Source organism: Phaenicophaeus curvirostris, chromosome 3 (genome assembly GCF_032191515.1).
Source record: "Phaenicophaeus curvirostris isolate KB17595 chromosome 3, BPBGC_Pcur_1.0, whole genome shotgun sequence".
Taxonomy (NCBI): Eukaryota; Metazoa; Chordata; class Aves; order Cuculiformes; family Cuculidae; genus Phaenicophaeus; species Phaenicophaeus curvirostris.
This window is the reverse complement of record NC_091394.1, coordinates 65633122-65661110: the sequence shown is the minus strand read 5'-3', so window position 1 is coordinate 65661110 and position 27989 is coordinate 65633122. Positions and strand designations below refer to the sequence as shown.

Below are 27989 nucleotides of genomic sequence, written 5' to 3'. Positions count from 1 at the left end.
GCTGTCTCATTTAAAACCAAGGATTTAGAAGCCAGTGTGTGATGGATATTCCACAGAAACAGTTACAGAAAGCTTTCCAGAGAGGCCAGCTTCTGGGCCTAGCAGTTTTTAAACTGTTGCTTTGAGCAGCACGGATTATCAAACAACACAAGATATTCAGTGTGAAGGTGCAGTTTTTGATGCCAGTCAAATATATGCAAGTGTCAGCTTTCTCTAGCTTTTAAACTTTACAATTATAATGAACAGCTTGGAAATGTGACAGCCAGAGCATCATTCAGTGACCTAAACACGGATGTTATTTTGGATGCCCTACAGGATCCCTACTGGCCTCCAGCTACTGCTCTAGGAGGGCACAGGTCTTCTGTTGCTCCAATGTCACATCTGCGAGACTGATGCAGATGCCCTGGACACCCCTGCAAGGCATCTCAAATGATGTTAGATATCTATATTTAGGCAACTGAATAGAGTCCTCTGTGTGAAAAGAATGCAAGCAAAAGGATCCAAAACAGATTCCCCAGATCCATAATTATTTTTAAATTGTTCTAATTACAGGATGCTCACCAGTGACTTCAGAATGCTTCAGCTGGCAATACTGGAGCATGCAAAGTGTTTTTTCAGATGTTTGCAATTAATTAGGCACTGGAAGTATTCAGTAAAGTCTTCCCTCTGATGAGCATTTACAGAGAGGGTAGCATTTTGGTGCAATTCTTCCACTAACTGGCTGCTTGGGAAACTGCAGTGTTTTGTGAAAATTTTGGACTGACTGCTTCAAAACCTTGACAATATGTTTAGTCTGCATAAATGAGGGAAAACATATTTTGTTTTGTTCAGCATGCTCTGAACTTTCACAGTTACATAATTATCCGCTCAGATGGTCCCACAGTCTTATTTTGACTGAAAAGGAAATTGAAATGTTGGTAAAATAAACCCAGGCTGGAAGCTTGGCAGCTCTGCCATTTGTTAGTGAGAAAAAGACCCAGGTTCAGGACTTTCTTTATCATGGGGTATTTTTCACTGCAGACTGTCCCCTGATACATGGATATAAGAAATAGCTGGATTACGCTTTTCTGGTCCTCTCTTGAAGACAGATATTATGAGAGAGTTGAATTGCAACCTTGGGGCATGCTGAGATGCTAGCATTTCATACTACTCAGAATCTGAATCACAGTGCTTGATCTGACTTTTGAAATTAAAATCCCAGGGTTTTATTTCCAACCTTTAACCTCTCAGAAAGCCTCATTCTCTCTTTCCCAGTACCTTGTATGCAAAACTATGGCAAGAATGACTTCCTTTGCAAAGGACTTAGGTGATACTAATGTTGTGGGCTGTTTAAGAGACAAGTATGATGAGTCTAGAAGGACAGGTATGATTTTAGTGATAATAAAACAATAAAAATAAAAGTGAGTGAAAAATTTCTTTCCTGTCATATAGTTTGGTAAACCCAGTCTATGCCCATGAAATGGATTTCAGAGTCGCTGTGTGGGAAACTTTCTGCTGGGAATTCGCCAAAAATGATTGTCACTTGTTTGTTCTTCATAAGCCCATACATTAAGGTGTAGTTCTCTAGCTTTTCTCCTTCAGCTCTTTGCTTCAAAACTGGGTTACAAAGGTTTCTGCTGTCATATCAGCCAAAATAAACATGGTCTGAAAGTATAACTGCCCTACATCTGTAGTCATTTTATGTCCAACCAAAGAGTGAAATCCGTTTCTGAAACTCTGCCTGTAAAAGCATTATCTTACCTCCCTTGTCCCTAGCTGTGATTGCAATAATCGTGCCCAAGACAGCCGAGGCTCACATAATTGTTTTTTCATGTGTGCATCAACATGTCTGGTTTTGCTGCTTAACATTTCATTGATGGGCTCTTGACAGACAGCTTATTCATCGCAAAATCCAAACCATCTCCTACTGAAGCAGCAATATAGAGGTAGGCTTTAGGCAAATCTAGAAGGGAATATAAACACTGTACTTCCCCTTGCACATACACAGTGGTGTGACTGCTCAGTATACATGGATGTAGAAAGTGCGATTTGATAGACTTCTTAACTTCTAGGATTGCTAAAGAAATGCATAGCTTTTGGCTCCTCACATCTTAAGTTTCACAGTGTAGCTTCACTGCTTACTTCAGATTCTGCTGGTTTCATACATTCATCCTTATCAGAGGGGCTGAATAAAAACTGTCAAGCCCATGAGGCGTTGAAGCCCTGCCTGTCCCTGCTCAGCCTTCCCAAGACTCTCACTTTGCCACAGCCCAGGAAATTATTTCAGGTCCCAGGGCTCCTCCACCTTGCCCAAGATCCATGGGATCATGAGCCTCTGCCTAGTGATGCCGCAGCAGGGATGGTCTCCAGCTCCCCACAAGTCCATCACTGGCTCTGCTGAATCCAGCCCAGACTTGGTTCTCCACTATTCCTAGGGAGGTGCCCGATGCCCAGGGCTGTGATGGTGCCCCTGGCTGCCCTGCTCCTGGTCGGGTGGGAAGAGAAGAACTGGTCTCTTGCAGTGTCCTAACAAGAGTCTCTAATCTATTATTAATAACTGCAAACATGACAGAGAGAATCAACACATTCATATGTTATTTATTGGGGAACTCCTAGTTCTGAAAACAGTTTAAAATATTATAGTCCCAGTGGTTAATCACATCAGTCACATTACTGAAATACTACCTTCTGTACGATTACTCCGTGTCATTTAACTGAGGCCAGGAAATAGGTTCACTTTCTCACAAAATGCCCTGTGCATCCATGGTCTCAGGAGAACACTAAAACCTTGGTTAAAACTACATCATGATCCTGTATAAAGAAAGATAAAATTGAGGGGAACAGAGAAGAGCGGCATCTGGGGCCCTCTGTATGTAAGTAGAACATGAATTTTCAGAGGCTGACAGCTAGGTGCACACATGGTGTATCTCTCAGTGGCTTTCTCTGATGTGTTGACTCTTCATCGTTCTTGGATTAACCTTAAAAGAAGATGCTGTGCCCACCCTGCTGCATAGGATCAGCCTGTGACAGGCAAAGCCACCATGCCTGCCTGGTGGAGACCCTGCCACTCAGGATGCAGATAGGCGCGGGCTTTGTGAACACCCCATGGTACCCACCAGCAGCTTCCCACTGTTCCACAGCCCTTCTGTGTAGACTTTTTATACTTTTTTATACACCTGTGCATTTAATAGTAATAGAGGGGTTTAAGATCTTGAAGATCTTATAAGCTTTTCAGAAATCAAAGTTTGAATGCGTTCCAAGGCATACATCTAGAACAATACTATGTCCTTTCAGATGACCAAAACAGTTAACCTTGAAGTAGTCTTCAAGAATGGAAGAACTTTTTTATTACCAAGAACGTTGTGCTTGGAGCACTGACAGCTTCATGCTACTCGGTTCCTCCACTGCTCTTCCTGTATCCTAGACAGAGTAGAGCAGTGAGGCTACACTTTCTTGCAGATATCCAGTACTAGAAGGATCGTAATTTTGGTGGACTAGAGAACCTCAGGAAATATTCCTGTGTCCCAGTGCAGCCTGCAAACTGGCCTTGGTGGCTTTTTTTCATGCCAGCTATTCTGCAGGTCCAGAGGTGGTGTTTCTGGACTAAAGACACTCTTTTTCTTACATGGGTCTAGATTTGAAGAATAAAGGCTTTAAAATTCTCATCAAGAAGTTTTTCCACCAGTGGGACACAAACATCAGGGCTGCAGGAACACATCAGGATATGCTTTTGCATGACACTTCCCTCTCCTCAGAACAGGATAAAGTTAACTTTAAAAATATAAATTGTTTTTATACTACATAATGCTCATTATTAAACATGAATTGCTAATAGTTGTTAGAGCCTGGGGCAGTCACCAAGCCCCAGCTGATAAAATTTGCTTGAATGAAAAGACATTTTTTGTTATGCTCCTGGCAATTAAATAATGATGTGGACAAATCTCTTGCAGGGTTACTGCCAGACTATACAGACTTTCAAATAGCCTTTTTTTCAAATGGCAAGATATCAATAGGTCAAATCACTATTTTTTGGCCTAGAATCCTATCCCACAAGGATAAAGCTTGTTTTCTTGTAACTCCTATATGACATTGAAAAATTTTGTTTGATTTTGAAAAGCATAGCAGGAACACACAGAGCTGAAGCAAGAATTAGATAAATAGATCCTGATACATGGTATGACTGATGAGCCATTTTGTTTTGTGAAAATGCCACAGGGCCTTTGACGGGACCAGGTCCTGTGGTGCTAGGTGTTACGAACATGTAACAATATAACTGCACCTCCTGAAAAATTTTGCAGTCAGAAGAGGAGTTTGCAGCCCAAAGCACACTATAATCCCTTTTCTACATCCTGATGAGTTAGGCCTAAGAAGTGCTGTAGGTAAAAGTGAGAGGGGAATAATAACTTGCTTCACTTTTGTGGAAGCTCTAGTATTGTATTATAAATGCCATATCATGACACAGGATGCTATGTCGGTAAGTTTACCCATATATCCAGTAGCTGGAGTTGGGAAAAAGTCTTCTCAATGAGTAAGTTAAATTCTTTAGCAGTTTTAACTTGTAATATTAATCATAATGTTAATGATAATAAAGTTCATGCTAATAGCAGCATTCTATAATTTAGGGATCTAAATATAGCAATTTCCTGAGGCTCTGAACAGTGTGAGGTATTAGTCTTTCCTGACTGGTGTACTGAAAGGGACTTTCTGCTGGAAGCAGTATGAATCATTGATTTAATATATGTAAATTCCTTAGTGTAAAATCCTTCCACGGTTTACAAACTGGCTGCTTAGACTCACAATCCACATTCCATGCAGCTATAATAAGGAGTTATACAATATTTTTTTATTGTGGTATACCATAAGGGGAAAGGGTTACATGCTACAGGTGAAAGGTGAAGTTAAGTGTTCCTCTTTGTAATGTGATAATAATAAAAAACAAAAGCAATCTCTACAGCACTATGATTTTACATTTCTGAGTCATTAATTTTCTAGTACAATAAGCAATAAACATCATTTAATAGGCAAAGCATAACAAAGGGATTTGATTGATAGATGTTTAAGTGATTAAACAGTAGTGATCAGCAGGTTTCAAAATGAGAAATCATTTTAAATAATAATTTGAACAGAATTGCTTCATTTATTAGCTTAAAATTTCTGTTCACAAGAAATGGTGTCTCACTTCCCAAAGAAGACATATTCAGAAAACATATACATGCAGTTTCTTCTATGGTGAGAATTAGGAAGAAAAAGATGCCCAAACCTCCGCCTTATGTAAAGGCTATTGCCTAGCCAAAAAAGAACAGACTGTTTCTGTTACAGCTGTAATATGCTGTTCCTAGAGAGGTGATAGGAATATGTTTGCAGAGCGCACAGCCTGTCGAAAACAATAATCCCCTTTACTTCTTAATCTTAGGGAGAAAGTCTAGAGCTAAGAAGGCAGGCATAAATTCAGCCAGACTCGAGAATTTAATCAATTTTGGGTAAGTTTAGATCTCCCTTCATGTAATCTAGCAGCAGGGTGGTGAGACAGCAGTCTTATGAAAGGACACAGACTACTGAAGTAATGAGTTGGTGACCACAACCTGACCTTGGATTGCTTCTGCATATGCAACACTCTCCTGGTTGCTGGTTTCTGTAAGGCAAAAATTAATCCGACAAATCTTAGCTCCAACTTGCTGTTCACTGTTCCTAATCAATAGCAGCCCAGGGCTTCTCAACCTTTGTTCCCAGGGAGGGACACAGGCACCACCGGGCATGCTCCCTGCACTGCTGCCCAGAAAACTGCTCAGAGGCATTGACTGGTTCCAGGGTCCTGATAAAGACAAATTTACAGATGTCACCTCTGGTATCACATGGTTTCTTTCTCCTTTCTTATATGCAGAGAACAATTTCTCCACACCACTATATCCTTTTTTTTTTTTTTCAAAGAGTATTTATGGTATTAATAACAGCAGGCATTAGCAGATTTGCCTGGATGCTCTCCGGATAACCAACAATGTATGAGACTCCTGCTGGCAGGCTTTTACTCCTTAGCCAAGTGAAGTTTGTTCACAGTAGTCTAGAGAGAGCAATGGCACAAATCCCTAGCAAGCAGTATGAATTCTAGATGAGATGCCTGCAAAGCACAGACCCTGCACCTCAGTCAACCAGTGGTATTTTGGTCCCCACTCCGTGAAGCATCAGGAAAGAGAACAGAGGAGCAAAGGGAGAGTAAATGTTACTTTGGTGAACACACAAATAAAATCTCAAAAGCAGTCCAGTATTTGCTGACAAAGGGTGGACATTTAATACCAAAATTATGTCTGTTACTGTATGTATATACAAAAATGCATCCTAGTACCCTGGCTGCTCTCCCAGACTGCCAACGTCTGTGGGTGATTACAGTAGCCGCAGAAGTGTGATCCTAACTAAAGGTTCCATAGATTATCTTGTTGCACAGTTTGATTAATATTTTGCTTTATATATATACGACATGTAAAATTATAGAAAATATATTTATTTTATACCAGTATTTTACTAGAAGAAAGAGCAGAAAACAGAAGAAAAACATCAATATCAAGAACAATTATTTTTGTTATGATTTACCCATATTCCCATATTTTCCCATGCTGCCCTATTTAAACTTTAAGCTTAGCTTTCCTGGATAGGTCTGTACACTGCACAAATGTATCTGTTTCTTTAGTTCTCTGTAAGTAATCTAAAAAATGAATTTCAAAAGCTTTTTTACTTCTGAATAGGGGTGGATCAAGTGAAAAGTTGAAACATTATTTTAGAGTGACTGAAAAGCAAATGTAGAGCTGGACTTTTGAAAATTATCAAATCTGAAGAAAACATGAACTATTCTAAATCCTGATCTAGAACTGAGTTTTGAGCTACGAGCCCATTTATAGCAATCTCTATTTCTCATCTCCATAAGTGAATTATAAATTTCCATTTATTTAAATTTTTTTGGGTTGGTTTTTTTTTTTTAGAGAGTGGAAGTAGAAGAAGTAGAAGAAGCACACAGAGTGCTTTTCTTCTTTCCAACAAATTTACCAGAAGTTAGAGAACAGTTTAGATGTAACTACATTAGTATGCAAAACCTTCCTCTATCATAATCACTGTCCTCCCCATAAAATACACTGCTTAGTGTCCTCCTGAGTAATAGCATGCAAAGTTTGCAGGACATAATAGCGCTGCCTCAGTCATAACGTCAATATAAATGTCGGAAGTCAGTCTGGTCTAAACTGTCTGTTCTAATAACACAGCCAGTGACATTTTGCCTGGGCTATACTGGGAATCTGTTCTTTATGGTTCCATAACAAACTGTTTTTTTTCTCTTCTTTTGTCAGTGATGGGCTAAAGTGCTTGATGGATAGAATAGAAAGCCATTTCTGAAGTACTTCAGTGATGGAGCTTGACAGATACAGCTGTGGAATGAAGTCAAGATCTAGTGAAGAGTGTATAAATCCAGTAGATTTCCGACTTCATATTAAAATGTGTCGTTTCACAGATGAGGGCTAGCACACCTTCAGAAACCATGAAGCTTTGTCTGTAGGCAGAAAATGTGTGGGAAGCGAGCGGCTGAGGGAAAGTGTTCTGGAGAAAGAAGGCAAGGTGGAGAAAGTGGGAGGTTTGGGACAATGAAACAGCCGACTACCTAAATCAGGAATGAAGCTCAAAGTACAATCATTCAGCTTGACGTCAGCCTCCAACTACAGCTTTGTGAACGGTTTGAACTTTACCATATTCACTGCTCTGTTTTACGTGAATCCCTATCAAAGTCTTCAAAGCAGATGTGGGGATATAAAGTGATCAAAAGGAGCCCCAACCATGTGAAACATCAACTCTATATTCCATTAAGAATATAAGTTGATTCTGCCTTGTGATCTAATACATTGTTGAACATGTCATCCTTCACTTTTCTAATGCTGGTTTTAAGTTTTAATTTAAATATAATTAATTTTTTTATGTAATTTACTTCAAATATTCTTAGTAGCAATAGTATCAAAATGAGGTATAGGAATGATAATATTAATGTGCATTTTGAAGTGATAATAATGAGTTCCTGTTGTATCAGTCTATGCAGCAACAACAAAATAGTAACCAATCTTTAGTACAAGGTAGTTACGGATCTGTGCCATCTATATCACATTAATCACATGTCTGGAGTAAATAGATTGGTTTTACTTCTTCCCCTGTAAAAAATAACAATTCCTACAGTATGTTTTCCTATTGCAAGTGATTTTTCAATATGTCTTGATACTATGGCCGTCTAAGCTGCTCTGTGGGTGTCATTAGCCAATACTGGTAAAACACAATACTCAGCCTCCTCTCCTTCAAGTCATATGGGTGATTGTGTCCTGATGGTCTTAGGCCCAGTAAAGAACCAGAAAATTACAGGCAGATTCCTTTAGTTTGTCTCATAAAGACCTGTGGCAGGACAAGAGAAGATCAGTCCACGTGGTTGCTATGAAAGCTACATCTCTACAGACTACACAACTGAAAATACAGCATAATCTGTTATATATTGGAGGTAGAATTTTTTTCTAGTGTTGTTCTTTGAAAACATTTCATGAAAGCAGCTTGAGCAGCCAAATGATTTTGCTTCTCCTAAACTACAACAAGCAGTTTGGGGATGCAATTCCTACCTTTGTTAACGCACTTGCTCAAACATCAGATATACTTAATGTTCTAGAACGTTTTAGAAGAAAGCACCGTAGTACCAATGCATCAGCCCTGTACCCGTGGAAATGCATGGAAATCCTGGCGCAATGAGTCTTAGCTGTATCAACATGTCTCTGCAATACCTGCAGGTAAGACAACTAGTACCTACAGAACTTCTACTGCCCTCACCACAACAAATGAGCTAACAACCACTGCCCTTTGAAGCAAAAGGCCTGAAAAAATCATTTGGTTTTGGGCAGGGTAGCAGCGTACTGCATTAGTGCTCCAGCACTCATAGCTGTTATAAGGGTCTTTTAGGATTTAATTCCAAAATTCATATGTGCTTCCTTTAAAGATCAGTTAGGCTTTGCATGTTTTCACCCAAAGCCAAAGTCCCCCCAGCCCAATCTCCCCTTTGATTCTAGCAACAATAAATTTCTCACATTTTCTTTTAGGCAGACAAAGTGGAAGTGTTTGGCAGTGACCTTTGGAAGGAAGCAGTACGTCCTGGTGAGAAGGAAAATTTCAAGGAGTGGCATCGCCCATCATTAAGCCCAGATGGTCTTCTACCTAGTAAATGCTCTAGATTTGTTGTGAAAAAAGGATCACCCCCACTACCACCACACACCCCACCACACCCCCTAGATCCACACCACTAAATCACTTTTTGTCTTGGGAGAATTTACCCTGGGGTATTACAGGCATGAAATCATTAGTGCAGTACATGACAAAGCAGTGGTGCTACCGTATCTGTGACAATCTAAAGCTACAAGGCATAGGGTTTGTGGAGAGAGACGGTATCGTCTACTAAATCAACCAACATAGTGTGAAAAAAATGGATAAGCTACTGGGAGTGAAAAAAATTCTTTTTCTGATGACTTGATATGACCTTCTTTTCAACCCTTAAGATATTCTATAACTGAAAAGTATTTACCTAAGGATGATCACCATTTTTTCATATTTGATTATTCTGTGGTCATACATTAGCTATTTCTACAGATCATTTAGTAATACATCACGTTTTAATGACAATGATAAGAACAAACATTTAATAAAACATTAAAAATCAAAGAGAGTGTTGACATTTATCCTGGTATTGCCAAGATTTGATCCAGTTTTCCACTGTTCTTGCTAGTTCCAAAGGATTTGTTCACTGTTTCATTATTTCTTCTCTTAGACTGTGGTTCATGACTGAAAGATCATGAAGAGAATAAAAGAACAAAAGGGGGAAGATAATCCTTTTTGAAACAGGGGTCAATTATTCATTTGGGTCAGCTGCTCTAATGAACGATGTCATGTATATCTCACTTAGCAACATAATACAAGTAGGAGATATTGTTCCACTCAGTGCAAATACTGTAAATTGTGTAGATAATGAGTTTTTAATGACCAAGTTCACTTGGTGCAAAGCCTTTGAAATGTTCCAGTAAATGTTGTTTACATCATGAAAAGTGCACATTAAGTACAGTACAGTTTACTACTCTGTACTCACTCCCTGCACTTACAGGAACACCATTTGAGAAGACTTGAAGAGATTTGAATCCTGTTGTAATTACCTCACATGAAAAAGAGGATTTACATAAACATGCAGTGAATTTTGGCAACAACATAAAGTTAAGGTGATACAAAAGACCCTAGAATTTCTTACGCATTTTATCCTGTGCTAGAATGTAACAGGCTACAATTTAATTCCAGATTACTACTGGAATAGTATCTATATAAAACCCAAAATGTTTCATTTTGCTTGACCTTCAGTTTGCTGTTCTGGAGCTAATCATGAACACTTGGTGCATTTTTTTTCAGAAGGGGAAAAAAAAAGAACATATATATATATATATATAGAGAGAGAGAGAACATAGTCATTTTGTTAAGAATAAGACAGAAACATGGAGAATGGAAGTCAAATTTTGAGTCACCTTCCTATGAAAGTAATTTTTAACTAGTTCAGTCAATTTTACACACAACGTGACACCCTGACTATGATGGTCTGGTATCCACATCTGCTTTCCTTGGAAATCAGGAGCATTTTATTCTACTTCTAAGGGCATTCACTGCATCTTCCATTCTGAAAATGCTATGTGTGACCTGTATAACTTAAATTCCTTGTTTCCAGAGAGTGTTTGCTGACAAAGTAAATTGTAAAAGTCTATCAGTTTCAGCAATGTCAGGGCCAAAGTACTAATTATACCCTTGACTCTTGTATAGTGATTTTATAACTGCATGTTGTTAAATATAGCAGTATAATTTGAAATGTTTTATTTAGACAGAATTAAACACATTTTTTTCATTCTACTTCTTAATTTTATAGCTTATTGTGTAAAGTTTTTTAAAAAAAGAGTAAACTCATTCTGAAATAGAAAATTTTTCCATTGCTGAAATGTTAAAAAGTTAATTTGGGTATTTTATTATGGTTTTTTAAATCTGATTTTTTCAGTGGAAAAATATTTCTGAAATTTCCTAAGAAGCTCCAGCAGTAGATACAGTAAATAAAAATTTCATGGCAATTAGTACTCTTCTTCGGAAAATTTTGCATGGCACAACTATTTTATATTTCCTAGTATACTGAAGAAAATCAGAGAAAAAAAGTAATCCTAATTATATTTCTCCCAGTAAATTACCTTAATTTTTACAAATGACTTAGTCTTTGCTCCTGTGTTAAATGTTTAAAATTCTTCCCAGTGTCCTGGCTTTCCTGATCCTGGTTTCCAAAAGTTGCTGTTAGTCCGTTTTCACACAGCCTTGCTATCTAGTGATCACAGGTTGCCTTTGCTTTGATTTTTCTCCACTTCCCCACCAAGAGTCTTCACCCTTAGACAACACCTCACCAGTGCTCATAGCCACTTTGTCAGCAACTTGCAATTGCCCATTCAATCACTAAAAAGAAACCCAGAGAGTCTAACATTTTGAATGAAAGTTTCTCAAGTAGCTTAAAATGAGCAGTAAGGTGCCTACCTGGCAACATAAAAGAAATAGAGAATCAACTGTTTATTGATTGCTAACACATTGATTAAATGTTTGCTAGTTGTCCTTTCACTTCCACTCCATCCCTTTGGCCATGGCTGATTACTTACTCATCAACCTTTTGAACGCAATCAGTCAGCACAGCAATTATCAGCCATCCTCATAAGCCCCACCAACTTCGTTACAATACACTAGGGCTATTTTTTATGGACCTTGCAATGATGAGCAAAACACACAGTGGTTTTACGCCATGCTTGAAATGTTTCTTACTGAATGCAAACAATCTGAGCCACAAAAGCAATTTTGCATGCAAATTCATGTTATTTCCTATCTTGTGTGGAGAGCTAGAGCTGCAGCAAGGATGTCATCTCTGCTCCTCTGGGTGACTTGGAAATCATCACATCCCTGAAACAAACAAACTAAAATGTTGATCTGTTTTATACTGGGTACTTTGAAGTGTGGCAGGTTGAGAAATTACAACTTTGTATTGATTTTTCTACTCCTTTTAAAAAGCTCTACCAGGAGTATTAGTGTTATACCATCTTTAAATTAATGACATAGTAGTTTTTATAGCCTGCTTCTATCACCAACATAAAAAAAACCCCACAGACAGAGCAAGCTTGTTTATTCTATACTAAAGAAGAGATTGTAGTTGATATTTTGACTGGGCATGTGAAGAAAAACACAAATACGATTATACAAAAAGCAAAGATGACACTGGACAAGAAGGTGGGTTTGTAAAACAACACACAATAGATCAAATCCATTAGGAAGACAAGGAAGTCATAACAGTTGGCTGCAGTGAAGGCTTAACAGCATTCATAAATTAGCTGACGTTTAAGAATGTTATTTATTATGCTCTATTTACAGCTTGTAATGGCTCTGATTTAATTTATCATAACAGTCCTCCTCAGTCATCACCCTTCTGTCTCCTTTCATTTTATTAGAAAATTCAGGTTGGTATACCTTGTTCTTCCACAGAGAAACACAAATTTATTTTCCTCCTCACCTTTTGACTACAATATGCATTCTTGCCTAGATCCTCCTGACTTTTAGTAGTGTAATATTTTACCAGACAGCTCCCCACCATCTCAAGCATGTGCCCATGAGGAGCGTAATGCATCTTGGTTTTTCTTCCTGACAGTAGGATATTGAAATCAATTTCAAAGATAAAAATGCCATCCAGTTTGATTCATCAAGTGGAATAAAGCCCTCTTGCTGAGAAAGCCATTTGAATGCGGGTTAACTGTGACCTGTGCTCCTCCACAGTCCTTGGAACATCTGGCCATATGGGCTGTAAGCAGATTAATCCAGGGCTTTGCACTCTCCTCCTTTAAACAGCTTAAAGGTTGCTGTTTAAATAGCACGGCATGCATTTTTTTTTTAAAAAAAGATCAGCAAATATCTAAAATAACAGGGACCAGATGAATAACCCCTCTTCACAGGAAATTTTCAGAGGGCCTGATGAAAAAAATATTTGAAAAATACTTTTTTTTTTTTTGTGGTTTTGTGTTTTAACTTGATAAATTTAAATTTAATCTTTTGCAAAGTTGTCAAATCCTATCTAGCTTACATGATTGATCCAGACATACAACTTCCACTATTCCTGCTTCTGACAATTGTGATAGACAGTTTTAAAGTTGGGTTAACCAAGGAGCCGTGGGTAACATGCACCTGTAGTAATACCAGCTTGTCTGGATGAAGCCTTTATGTCTAGATGAAGCATCCCTCCCAGGGTGCTGGTAGCAATACATTTACTTGCAAATTCGGCTGTAGCTCCAAAAAGCTGCAAAGTGCACCCTCAGAGCACCAACCACACAGCTGCTGCCTGTTAGTGCCCAAAGCCATGTCAGCATCTCACTTGACGTGGCCCCTGTGGAGCAAGCAGGGAGACTAGGCTCTGACTACCATCCTCATACTTGATGATGCTTTTGGCTGCAGGAGCAGTTGCATCCGGATTGTACTGATGTGCTAGAGGTCATGTGGAGGGCACTGATGCACAGGCTTTTTTACTTTTTTTTTTTCAACAGCATGATAAATACTGTGGTTGCTCAGATAACCTGTATTTTAATTCAACTGCCTTAAAATTTGTTTTTTCTTCTTTTTCCACTGAAAATGGCAAGATCGCCACAGATAATTTTTTTATTGTTTTTGAATATCCTTGTATAATGATGGTTACTGTGAGGAACCTCTGCTGATAAACTTTGAAACAGTACTACGAAACAGCTTTTAAAGTTGGAAATCTTATTAATATGCAGAGCCACACATTGCCTATTACACTGCATTCCTAGTTAATGGGAAAATTATTAGCAGACAGCACTAAATTAAGAAAAATAATGGTATTTTGATTTAGTTATTGAACTGTCTATATTGAAGAAGACTCCATCATTGCACTGACAATCCCTACTCCTTTTTTTTTTTTGTGCATCTTCTAAGAAGGGACATGAACGAGAGCTAAGTGCCAGAGTATCCACCTGAAGCAGATTAAAGGAGTATTACCACAGCCAATGTAGTATTTTAGGGACTACAAAGGCCACCAAAAGGCCACCTTGGAACAGAAAACTAGCAGCAATTCACAAAATTCTGGCCTGATCTTGCTGCTGGCAATTCTCTATTAGCCAGTTCAGCTCAGATGAGAAGGCAATGCATGATCTTTGTTGATGATTAACAGCAGACTTTGTGAAATAATGAAGTGGCAAGCAATTCTTTATTTCAAATAAAGCATATGCAGTATTGACATATAAATTCTCTCTTTCCTTATAATTTGACTATGATTATCCATAGAGCACGGTGGGAAATAATTTTCCTGTGCTTTAAAAGTGTCTGATTTTCCCATTCCACCTCGGTTAAAACTAAGACTTTTCCAGCGAAAGTACAAATCTCAAGATGTCATAAGAGGTTAAGATTCTTCTCTAAAATGGAAGATAACACAGATGAACTTCCTTCGGCTCCCAATTTCTGCCAGAGATTTCTGTTTTAGCAGCTCAGTTGGGATTCCTGATTACTAGATTACAGATTTGGTATCTCTTGCTGTGTCCTAGTAAATACTCAGTTATTTAAACATGGAATAGCTCCAACAGATGCTATTGCAAGAACCACACTCTACAGCAGTGCATTCAGGGCATTAATCTGGGACATTGGAAACCAAAGGTCAAGTCCTTGTACCACAGAGTTTTAAAATCATTATACAAAGGATTAAATTTATGTTAGGCAAACAACAATATCACTGGGTCATGGGAAGATAAGTTCAAATGCTTGTTCTGGGCTATATCCTATCCTAGAATGGAATTAACTCCATCTCTGGTTATTGAGAAGATATATTATCTGTTGAGTTCTGACAGAAGTGAACTCTTACATCTTACATTACTGCATCCTAAGAAGAACTGAGATCCTCTCAATTCAGCAATGCAAAGGTCTACTTGGCAGTGTTACAGACACTCTGAAAACTATGAGGTATTTAAAACAACTATTTTGTGGAAGTCTCCACAATACAAGTTAAAGAGAAAGCTGTCTTGGAGCTGGGTATTAAACCCAGAGTTCCTATTGGGGAAGAGACTCCTCAGCAGTTAAGTCCAGAAAAGGTCCATGTAGGTCAGCAGAGCTTTGTAGCTTGATACCTGCTAGGAAGCTAGCATGTAATAGAATAAAATGGTTCTGTTGGAGGACACCTACAGTGATCATCTACTCCAAATGCCTAAATCCCTCAGCAACTAAAATCAACACCCTAGAAATTAAGCCATAGTTAAAGTATCTTCGACTGGACGTGATACTGGGGGAAAGGCATTTGCCTTCAACTTGTGATGTGACTGCCACCATATTTACAAGTCTGCTAAAAGGCAGACTGTTTTGTAGTATCTCCACTCACTTTGGTAAACCGCCATCACACTGATATTCGATCTGCAGGCTATAGCCTTTATGTGGCTTTCAGGGTCAGAGGAATGATGGTAGCAATGGATGTGGCTGGCCCAGCATTCAGGATGCTGCCAACCATCAGCACAGCCACTGCCTGCCCCTGCATAATGGGGATGCACCTGCCTGGCCACACCTGGGGCCCCTGCAATCTATATGAGCTTATCAGAGCAGGGGGTTGGAAAGCACAGGATTATCCCATACAAAAAGCAATGATTCAAACAATTGCTCGTGATTTATTCTTTCTGAAACACAGTGATTCTGTGGTATGAATAACTCTTTGACTACTGTGAAGATAATGTCTTTGTTCAAAGAGATATCCTGCAATAATTTATATAAACACTGTAAATTACATATTTGCACTGTATGGCAATCTTATGTCTGTGCCCACTGATTTCTCTCATACAGCAGAGAACTAAAACATAACATGCTTTTCAGATACATCACCAGCTGCTGGCCTAATTTCTTAAAAGAGAACAAAAACATTGTAGGTGACAGTCAAGACAGGCAAACTCAGGCACTCCCAAATCATATTTACCTTCCATCACTGCCTTTTCTTTTCTGATTCATCTATAATGAATATCCTCCTCTCTTCATTAGATTCAGTTACTGTTCCTTTGTCTGCAGTAACATAATCTACATGGTTTAAAACCAGACTTCATTTCCCTATCTCTATTCCTTTCCCCTCACCATTAGTATAATTGGGATGAAACTTTGCCCACGAGACGTACAAAGGGTTCCCAGTAATAAGTTGTCAGAGGAGGTTAAAAGTGAGAGACCTTTAATGCAGAAAGAAATTAACCGTAGCAGCTGTTCAATAAACAAACCTGGGTTCTGTGAGGCTCTGAGTGCCCGCTGTAGCCACGTTACACATGAAGAACTAAACGCAATGCCCAAAGGCAGAGTAAATGGATTTGATAAGGCAGGATGCCTTTGCTCAGCCTCCCCCTTGATAGTTACTTGCAGACAGAGCAGGAGCAGGGCCAGCTCCTGAAAGCCATGTTGCAGTGGCTTCTCAGCCACTGCTGCCGCCACCAGTTTTCAGGAGAGGATGACAGCACTCAGTATGCTCCTCATGGTCCCCAAAAATATCACTGTAAGTTGCTCAAGTGCCTCTAGAAAGACAGAAAAAAGATTTGGGCAAGAGGCAAATTGCACGACTTCTGTTCTGTTTAAAATAAATCCCTCCCCTCCCCCCGAGTGACTTATCTTTTCCAGGATTATTTTTATAGCCATGGATTTCCCTCATTTCTACCCTCAGTGAATATCAAAAGTAAGACTTCAGCCCTAAGATATCTGGAAATCAAACAAATCAAGATTCATATAAGCTGGTGTCCTCTGGTTAACCTGTCATGTGCAGAAAGCAAGTTAATCCTCAGATTTTGGAGTGCAGCCAGTCTATAGAAACATGTGAACTGGGAGGAGAAGATTGGGAGGCAGGCAGAACTGCAGGGGGTAGGTAGTGCTGCTGCTGAGCGGTTCCCTCAAAGAACAAAATCCCCACAAGTCTGTGGGTGCTGCTTCTGGCTGGTTTGGCTTGTAATGGAAAAAGCATTATCCCAAAAGGAGCAACTCTGTATGCTGTGAGATTAGGAACTGCCATGGATTGGCTGTAGTTAAAGGTAAAAAGGTCTTGTTTTTGATGCTGAGGGTTAGCAATGACAGAATAGGCCAACCGCACATTTAATGGCATTTGTTTCTGCCAGAAGCAGTCTATTTTGTATTTGGGGTAAAAAAGAGCAAGCTTCTAAATAGTGATTATTTCAGTTTCCTTGTCGTTCTACACCAGAATCCAATATGAACAGTGAGCATCATTTGAGGAGTATTTCATAGGAACATGTGACAGTAAAGCAATCAAGTGATCCCTTCTTAGCCTAATACTGCCTGCTATTTGTCAGTATTTTATAAGGCAGGAGCTGCCCCTGCTCTGTTGCTATGTATGTGCCTATATACTATCCTGCTTGCTCCAGACAGAGGGGACAACACTGCCTCAACCTGTTTTGACCATTGACTCTGCCAGAATGAACCAAAATGCTGCTGAGAGCAACAGAGGAACATGCCAGAGATTAGTAAAAGGAATCCTTTGTAAAACAGCAGTATACAAGCTCTCCGAATCCATCTTCAGCAGTACCAAGCAAGTCTGCCCTGTGAGCTGAGAGCACCAGCACCATGAAGGACATCTGCTCTTTGAGCTGCACAGCTTGGCAGCAGCTCTTTCTCAGCCCACGGGCCATCAGGCACGGAAACTGGAGCCAGGTGCCAAACACAACTGAGCCAGAGCTGGCAGCTGCTGAGGGATGCACTGGTCTAGAGTCCAGAAAGGCAGGAAGAGGGAAGGTCTGGCAGTCCTTCCCCCAGCAGGAGGCAGGGCAAGGATCAAGGATCAGAAACAGGTGGGCTAGGGGAAGGATGAGGAACAAGGGCGCAGTAGCAAGAGAGGTACAAAGGTACCACCAATAGAGACTGCAAGCACACAAAGCCAGCTGAGGTGATTGCATCTTCTACCCGATGAGTTGGGCACACATTTTACCTCCTTGGAACATTTCGCTGAAAAGCTGTGCTACTGGGCTACTAGCTGAGGCAGAAACTGTTACTGGACAGTCCATGATGCATTAGCAGAGAGCTGATGAGAAAGTGAGGGAGAAGGAATACAGCTTGAACAACTTAGTTCTCCTCTGCTAGCCCTAGCGTTGCTTACAGAGAGCTGAAACATTTTTGGCAGAAAATGGATAAGATTTTTATTTTTTGGAATGCTAAAGCATGTTTTCACTGAGTGATTACTGCAGGATTTTAGGAACACAATAGGAAAGCTGGAAGGAGGCTGAGGGTAAATCACACATGGCTGAAGTGCCCTGTAAATAGGCAGGTCTGGACTGTGGCTGCAGGTAAGCAAGCCAGCCCACACCACCACCACCTCCAGTTCCTATCCACCTTGCTCCTGTGCCCTGTGTCATGGTGAGCATGGCCTATCATTAATGAGGTTATAGTACCATGGGGTCTTCAATGAGGCCTTGCTGCAACTAGCTGGTGTCCAGACCAGTAGCATACAAACACATTAGGACTAGTCTTTTAAATAAAATTCACTCTTTATCCTGGCACAGCGCCAAAGCAATTCAAAATCGCTGAGGGGGAGTGGTGTAAACTCTATCTTTTTTTAACTAAACAAGATCCATGCCCTTAAAACAGTGGATTCAAATGATCAAACAACCCATAAGGGACAGAGCAGGCAGGAAAAGCCGCAGCCGCAAAAGTTACCGGAACAGCCCGTTACTCTTGGCAGCACTGGAACAATCTGCTTAACCCAACAGGGAAAACAGCAGAGAGCCCTAATGCTGCCTGGAGTCAAACCTGACATCAAACCAAAACCGCTCTAGCTGCACGCATTGCGAAGAGAAAAGGAGAAAAGAAAGTAAAGGATAGAGGAGAGAAGTAATTACAAGAGAAATAGGAAAGATGAGAGATAGTCACCACCTTTGGAACTCGGCATGCAGTAGCACGTGTCTCTTTGTCCAGCGGGTCCAAAAGATGGTAGGTGTCCACACACAACACACAAACACAACCCAAAGACAAATAGAACAACAGAGAACAAACAGAGAGAGAGGGATTGCAGGCTTTTACGGTATTTTTAAACTCTGTGCCCCTGCCTCTTACTGGATCGGGTGGGGAGGCTCAGGCATGTCCCTCCTCCCTAGACAACTCCAGACATGCTCTCTAGCACTTCTGGCCTTGGCACTGGGACAGGGGGCAATCACCTGCTTTGAGCCATTCAACCCATGTCATGCCAGGTCCATACAGAACTCACCTACATTTTTTTGCCTCTTGATACCTAACAAAGCTTGCAGGGTCCTTTGAACCCTCATTCCTGGTCTCTAATCTCTTGCAGGAGGAACAGAGGAAGGAAAAGGTTTCTTCATTACAGAAATCCTGCATAAAACACTACACATAAAGTAGTTTTTAGGTAAGATACTAATGCAGCTGAAAATGATTGAATTATGTAAGCTCTAGTATAAGATTTTTCACACTTTATGAAAACACAAGTACAAACATCACATTCGTTATTCATGACATGAATCTCCATAAAATCCCAGTCTTGTAAAATGTAATGTCAGGAAAAATCTGATTAAATGGCACTGTCCTCCCTCAGGGAAAGCCTACTTCAATTAGAAGAAATTGTGTTAAAGTCTGCATTTCCTGCTCCATTTCATCTTATTTATCATTTCAATAACTTTCTTTATGCTAAGCTAACAAATGGCAAAAATCAGTGAGTGGCAGGTGAACATTAAAAAATATAAGCATTTATTACACTTACCCATTTAGACTTAATGTTATTCAGTTGTCTAGTTTCAATGCTTACGTGCTTTCTTTGGGCTTAGTTTTGTCAGCCTGACATTTTTATTAATCTGAATACTTAGTTACATCAGTTTCTGGCATAACTGGAACTAACTGCTTTATTTTTGAGCCATAAATTTGGCCAAGAATAGCCCTTGATCTGGACAGTCAAGGCTGTTTTGAAACTACATTAAGTTTTCTCAGGTATTAAGTGAGGTATCTTGCTCTTCATTAATAAAAATGTTTGGTTAGTCTTCACATTAATTGCATCAGTATTCATTTAGCTTTGATTTAGGAAGACAGTTGTATTGTGAGTGATTAGATAATTACTGGGAAAGTATCAGAAGATCATCAACTATAAGAGATATTTGGGTTTTTTTTCTGCCTCCGATTTCAGTTTATCTGTTATGCAGTTGCGAATTCCAGTGATTATGTTACTATTCTTCAAGTGAATATGGTTGCTGCTGTTTGTCAACACACAAACAGCTTAAAAATCACTAGCTACATTCACACCTCAGACCACTGACACATATGGCATAGGTATCAAGAACAGAAGCATGCTACTTGGCTCCTTAAAATACCGATGCTGACTGCTTATTTTCTATTGCATATGCTAGACTGCAAGGGAATATGTTGCACCATATGAAGTGCGTGACATCTGCTATGGCTAAAAGATACTAATGAGCTTTCACATCTGTTCTCCTTCAATTCATTGGGCTCAACGCAAAACTGTGAAGGCTGCTGCAAAAGCATCTTTCATTGACTACTTTATTTTTGACACGCTGGAGTCAGCTAGGGACAGATACTAGAGCTCAGTAAAAATTCAGGTGAATATATTGGAAAAATGCAGCACAGCACCAGATAAGCATTGAAGAAAATGTTGTTACATGCATGGCATGATAGGAGCAGATCAGTAGATTAAAAGACTTGGTGCTGAGTAACCTACAGCCTTGTCAGATGTAGTTGAAGGATTTTACTTTGGAGTAGAGTTTGTCTAGTTCTTGAGACTGAAAGTCTTCACCATGCTGGGGCTCAAAGCTGTTCAGGGCCAGCCATTGCTTTGGATTCTCCTCTCAGAGCTGGCATGCATTAATGAGCACTTGGAGGGGACTCATTAGAGTACTTTCCAATTTAGCTTCCTCCAAAAGAAATTAAAAATCCTATATTGTTTTGCTAACTAATCCAGAAATTAGTAAAAAGAGATGATACAGGGATTTGATTCAAACCAACCAAACCCCTACCACACATGGAAGCGTTCATCTAAAATAACAGTGTTCCTTGCTGTGCCACCATCCACGTCTCATCTCAACTGATTCTACGCAAACTCTCTCCTGTACTTAGGAGGGATAATTCATAACAGAACAAAAATGTTGCAAGAAAAAAAAAGAACAAGTTACATCACCGTATGTCTCCTCAAGTTCTCCAGAGGATTAGCTCTCATTTTGGCAGTGTTAGTTCCAGTGAGCACCCTGTCAGCTGCTAGGCTGAGTAAGCAGCTGTGAAGGTATCACGTGGCATGTGTTCTGCAGCTAATACAGGTGAAGAGGAGAGAAAAAACTTCAAATTGTTTTGTAAGGCTATAGTACTGGAGTAATGACCAGTGCTAGAAAGCTTTACTGCCTGAGAAAAAAGCAGCAGGGCATGAAAGAATCAGAAGCAGGAATTTACACAACTTCTTCACGGCTAAAATGGTATCTTGTATTTGGGAGCTCTTGGCATCACGTATCCTTAGTTACCCATGGAAACTAGGCCTGTGTGAGTCAAACACGCACAGCTGAACAAAAATAAACACAACTGAAAATTTTCATTTGAGTTGATGCATACAATCATTTTTCAAATGTGTTTTCTATGGCAAACTGAGAACACTATAAGAAGTAGTACAGAAGAACTGTAATAATTTTGGGCCATTTATGATAAAAATAAGGAAAGTAAAGAAATTCTGAACTACTTTAATAACAAGATTCAACTGCCTTTCAAGTACCAAGGAAGATGTGGCTATGCAAATCATGCATGGTATCACCGCACTCTGTAACTCAAGCAATATGTGGCCATTTCCCTGTCAGATGGGAGCTTTCTGCTCAAATCTTGTCTGACAGATTCAGCACAGTAACTGGAATTTAGATGTCCTCTGAAGACAGGACTCTAGCCATCAGACTGTATGTGTAGTATAGGCAATGAGGAGTATCCCTCAGTCTTTCTTCTTGAAGCTGCCTAATTTTTGTTAAATACTAGCGAATCAAGCTAAACTAAGTGTCAATTATGGAGAGAGAGGATGACGCTGACCCTATTGCTCATGGACTAATAAGGTGGGGTCATCACATTTTCAGTTAAATCTAAAAGGTTTTAGTTCATTTTCCTGCCAGCTTTTAATGACAAAAAGCTTCAAGTAACGAGAAAGTAAGAATTTTTTTTTTTTTCTAGGAAATGTTCATCCTTTCTTCCACATCTTCTCAGTAGTCCACCAGGGACATGGATGTCAATTTCCTCCCTTGCATCTGCGTAACACAATCAGGATGAAGATCCTTCAGTCATTAAAGTCATCACATAAATGCACGCAAAACAGAATAAGTAAATTACAAATGGAACATCTGCAAGGTGATCATTTAGTGAAGCTGAGTAAGCCTCCTCAGGAAAACACAGAGTTTTGGTTAAATTACTCTGAGCTGCAGTACCTTACACAGAAATGGGCTCTTAGAGGTCATGTATATGTGTACATATAAAGAGACACACACATCACAATCCCAGTTCTAGCAAGGCAGACCGTGCCTCATTACTCAGGTTCATAAAACCACAATAAAGACATACATGTCACATTCCATTTATTACCTTGCCTAAAGTGTATTTAATTACATCCCAGTATGGAGTATCTTTGAAGCTTGGCTTGGAAGGAACACTCACCTTTCTAAACTCTTTCCCATTTTACCACTTTTCATGGGAATAGCTCTCTATTCCCCTTCATGTATGAGGAGGACACTATTGGGAATAATTCATCAGTCTATCAGCGAAAAGTTCTTATACAAAGAAATCTTCCACAGGTCTGTTCTGTAGCATTAAGACAACTCTTTGAACCAGCACTGAAGACTTCTTTTGCCTGTGACTTTAATGGCTTGATGCACTAGCACCTTCCATTTTAGAAACTGTACTTCATGATATATTTATTATTGGTTGTTGGTAAGAAACAACTATTAGTATATTTTTAGATACTTTGACTTGTGTGCACTGTACGTGAAGAAAATAGCTTTAGGTGCAACTGAGCCTTCATAGTTCACATTTAGTCCCATATTCTTTTAATACAGGATGATCTGGCATATTTTTTTTCCACTATATGAAATTTCAAGTTATGACTTGTGAAGTTATTTTAAAGAAATTTAGAAAGACAGATCATAACATCTTCAGAGGCTGAAAACCCGTTGTGTCTGTAGGAGGGAAGGAAAGAAAATCTGAAAACCATTTTCCGGAAGGGGCTAATGGCTGAGAGCATGAAGAGAACCTCAGAACAATTTCAATGATATTTACAAGAATGCATTTTGCATTTAGCTCTTGGAGAGGCTCTCACACGGGTCAAGTGTGTCTTGGCAATTTATCAGCAAAATGCAATCTGAGTTCGAAGCACTTTGAATTAAGGTTCCTAGAGTCTCAGCTTTGGCCTGAAGAGAAAGGCTTCATTTCAGTAACTGCAGACTTGATTCTCTACTTCATTTCTGCTGATGTCACTGACTCAGTGACTATACTCTCAAAGCGATACAAAAATCAGTTTCTGAATGTCAATATTAGTGCAGCTATGACTAGGACAACAGGTTACAGGAAAATGGGAGTAAATGCTGGCTGGAGTTCTGTCATGTCTACATATAGGAGACGATAGAGGCAAAAGGAGAGGTGAGAAAAACACATTTAGACAGGTACTTTTACTGTGTGATCCCTCACTGTGGCGTACAGCATTTGGCTCAGTTTCAGGTTAGTCTTCAAAGGCAAATGAATTTTGTGGCTGGACAATCTTTGCCAGCTGGTCAGAAGAGTTCCCTACTGAACAGGCAGTACTAAGTAATGACCAGAAACAACGTCTAATACAGCTGCTAAGCATGCTAAGTTGGATGAAATCCAGAAGCATTTAGATGCTGCCAGGAAATAAAACCTTAAAAAAAAATCCTACTCACAAAGTTGATAAATCACTTTACAAATTGCAGTGTGCAGTTGGGGACAATTAGTGGTCCATTCACTACCTCTGTTTATACACGCCCTTTTGAAACAGCTGCTTTACAGTCAGAGAGGTTGTTGTCCATACCTGCCACTCATCACACTCTCAGGAATCCATACGGCAATTTTAATGTCTGAGCGCCTGTTCTGGTAAAATATAACTTCTGTTAAGTTCTAATGCTCAAATCCTAAGGAAAGACACTGCTTCCTGTTCATAGCAATTTTGTGGTATTCTTCTAACAACGCAGCTTGATGATGTACACTGATGTACATAAACTCACGCTATAGTTTACATACATCCAACCAAAATAAGATGCCATTTCTTAAATAGAAAGAAATAAAATGTGATACTAATTTGAAGACAGATCACATAATAAATTATAGTTTCTACTAAAAGAACAGAGTATTTACATTACTTTTCTTTTTGCTTCCAACAATAAGAAAGAACAATGACAAAGACCCCATGAAATACATGGTATGTTTTAGGTTCCATATAACAATTCTTATCAAACTGAAAATTATTTTGCACTGTCATTGAAAATGATAACAGTTTGCCTGAATCTCAGGTCCCTGAGAAAAAAACAACTATGCAGTGGAAAGGACATAGAGGTAAAAATGCTGTATTGGTAAGAATAACGTATTTAAAATGCTATTGTTTAGGATAAAGACAATCTTTATTAAAAAAAAAAGAGAAAAAAATGCCTCTGCACGTTATTATGCTACTATATAGGCATTTGGTGAAGAAAAGCACTATTACTCTCAGTCAAGCACCATTAGTAAATACATCATTACACGGAACACTGCAATTACACAGAACAGTGACTTCCACAAAACTTTAGACTTGTCTGTTCTAGTAATTTATGTCTACCATCACCATAAGCAAATGAGATGAAGAACTCACTTTGTGGTTGCTAGCTGAAAGAAGATGCAATAGTATAGGAAGTAATTGTCTGGATCAATATTTTATTTATTTTTTCCTCTTTTATAAAATGGGTCTGTAAAAACATAAAACCAGAATAACACAGTGCATTGACTAGCCAATATTGGCAAATGCTAAGTTGTAGAAGAATTCTCTTAATGTCCATATATCTCCAAGTGGTTAACTGATAAAATGCCGATAGAAAATGCTAAGAATAAGTAGCACATTTTCTGGGTTTTGTAAAATCAATAAAACTCCTCATTGTGTAATGCAAATGGGTTCTTTTTTGCAGTCCTCCACCTGGAACTCTTCTCACACTCTCTCCAGAAATGAACATTTTATAGAAGCTCACCCACAGATCACACTTAGAAAAGGAAGGACTTCTTTGGAATTTGGAAAGGTCAACAGGTCAATTTCTAATCAATTAATTTTTTAAAGCCAGTAAGTCTTTAAAAATTTTTGAGCTAATGAGATGCTGGGAGTTTCACAAATAGCAAACAATTATTCTGTAATTATTAAAAGTGCACATAGAAGGAGGATAAAGGTAAGATTACTTTATAAGAGTCCCATATGAGTATCACTTTCCCTGGCAATTAAATCTTTCCAGCTTTAATGTAGGCAAGCATTTTGAACAATGTGACCAACATTGCAGAACTGGTTAGATAGGAAGGAAAGAAAAATATTAAATCTTTCAAATAGAACTTCAGGGGGAATTTCATGATAGGATGCAAAAAAAAAAGCCAGTTGGTTAGTATCAGATAACCTTTTAACTAATTCTACAGTACATTTGAAAACTTCTTGCCATTATATGCCCACCTTAGAGACCTAGCTGAATGACTCACAACTATATTTCTGTATATGTTCTTCCCTGTGTTCCATGACATTTTAAGTAAAATGTATAGTGAATACATTTATCTAGTTCTCAGATAATGCAAGTAATTAAAAAAAATTGGGATTTGGCCAGGACATGAGGACTAACAAAATTACTCTAAAAATGTCATGGAGTTTTTTAATGACCCAAGAATTATAATACAACTTCTACTCTGCTTTCTGGACTCATGGGGTAAGGTTAATTGGGAGCAGGCTGAGAGAACATTGGCTAGTGAATGAGCAGAAGTACTGTCTGTGGTTAATTACTAGTAACCTCCAACCAAGCTGCAATACAGCTACCGTAAAATGGGAGGGCTGGTGGGAATCTCAGTGAGACGTGTCAGCAAAGAATATGGGGTCAGTTAGGAAATATGAAATGTGGAAAGTAGGCATGATTTCACACTCTCACTCCCTGCTTTATCGAAAGCATTTCATAAATTCAAGGATAGCAAGTACTGAGAGTTAGGAAATACTAGAATTAATGGTTTCTAGTCAACATTTATCCTTATTTACCCTTCCCCCTCAAGCATTAGAATAGCTTTTAATGAACTGAGCACGTATAATTTTTTCCATATGCCTCCTATCTCATTCAGTGCATGCATTAACTAGGACTTGATATTTTGTTTTCTCCTTGCTCAGTGTACTGTGTACACTTCACTAGAGAAGCTCCCTCCTGACTATAATAGATATATTCCTGGGTAGTTCTGCAGCACACACAGAAACATCAGATGATTTGTAAATTTTATGTATTTAGTATTTATTTTCTTGACCTGTAAGATGAGGGGATAGACACGGTACTGGGCCAAATAGAGATGCAAGTTGAGAGTACCTATGAGTTTTAAGCTCTCATTTTAAAATGCCCTAGGATGACTTTTCAGCAGAAGCAACATTTATACAATGGTTACCATACTGTGACACCAGCTCTCCTTATATTCAGCCATGCTTGGCACTGCCCATACTCCTCCAAATTAGAATCATGCTGCTGTCATGCTAGGCACTAAAGTATCGAGAAACCCACAATTAGAGATTGTGCAAAGTCCAGTTTATGTGAATTGCTCCCTAAGGAAAAGAAGCAGCAAGAAGTAAGGCAAGAATCCTATTTCCTTGAACCAAAACTGCCTTAACTATAAGAGTATGCTGTCTTCTCTAGCAGTCCCCTGCCCCAGGCACTGCACACCAGCTTTCACAGTGACAGAAGCAGTGATATACAAACACCAGTATTCTCAATCATACTTAAGACTCCATTTCAGTAACTGGTAACACAAAGTGACACTCCTTTATGACAGTCCAAGAGGATCAATCCTCTTCCAAAGCTTATGAACTCAGCAGGGCTAGTTTGACAAAAACTACAAAACTGCTTTCCATTAACAATACAAATTAAAAAGAATTTGAACAAAGTATTCTAAATCTTGTATAAAATACAATTAATACAGGGTATGATTATCTTATGCAGTTCATGGTGCATAGAGGAGGGGAACAAAGTGGCAGCCGTTTGCACTAAACAAGGGGTGTGTGGTTCACCTATTTTGACATGTATATTTAGCTTCCAATTATGATTTCCAGTATATCTGAAAACAGGTAGATTTATTAGTTCTGAGCATCTGAACTGACATAATCATGCCCAAATTTATGATGATGTCAAGCAGTTGCAGTTCACCATTCACTTCCAGAAATTTCACTACTTAAAAAGCAAAATACTTTTTTTAAGCTTTCTCATACAAACTCAGTATAACACAAAAACTATGTTTTTCCTTTCAAATAATTTACAGCAGATGAAGACTGCTGCCAGCCTGGCTCCCAGTGTCTCACAAGGCATGAATACAACTATTTCCTGAGCCTCATATTTCCCCAGTCTTAACAGCGTAAATCAAATTACAAGCTCAAGAATCGCAATCACAGCCTTGGTACCGCAGCCTAGCTAATTTTCTGTGATATCCTTCTGAGAACATTGTGTTTTCCTAAATACACTGGTAGCTTATTAGACTTATCAGGCAAATGAGCTTCTTTTACTCCATGAGATGAATATTGCTCTGGAAGTGAATCAACACCAAGCCTTGTATAGGCAACAGCAAAGATCCCGGGGTACTGCTTTTTTCTGCTGCAGGATTTTATTCTGAAATGAATGTGACAACTTTCACAGTTAATGGACCGCGTTGGTGAGCACTGCTCTGTTCCTGTAGAG

The 27989-nt window shown here is 39.1% G+C and overlaps 1 protein-coding gene across 1 annotated transcript in view; it reads right to left on the bottom strand.

Moving 5' to 3' along the window:
• The window catches only part of KCNB2 (potassium voltage-gated channel subfamily B member 2), a 183220-nt gene that overhangs the window by 41935 nt on the left and 113296 nt on the right, over positions 1–27989 (bottom strand). The gene's annotated exons all lie outside the window — the stretch shown is intronic.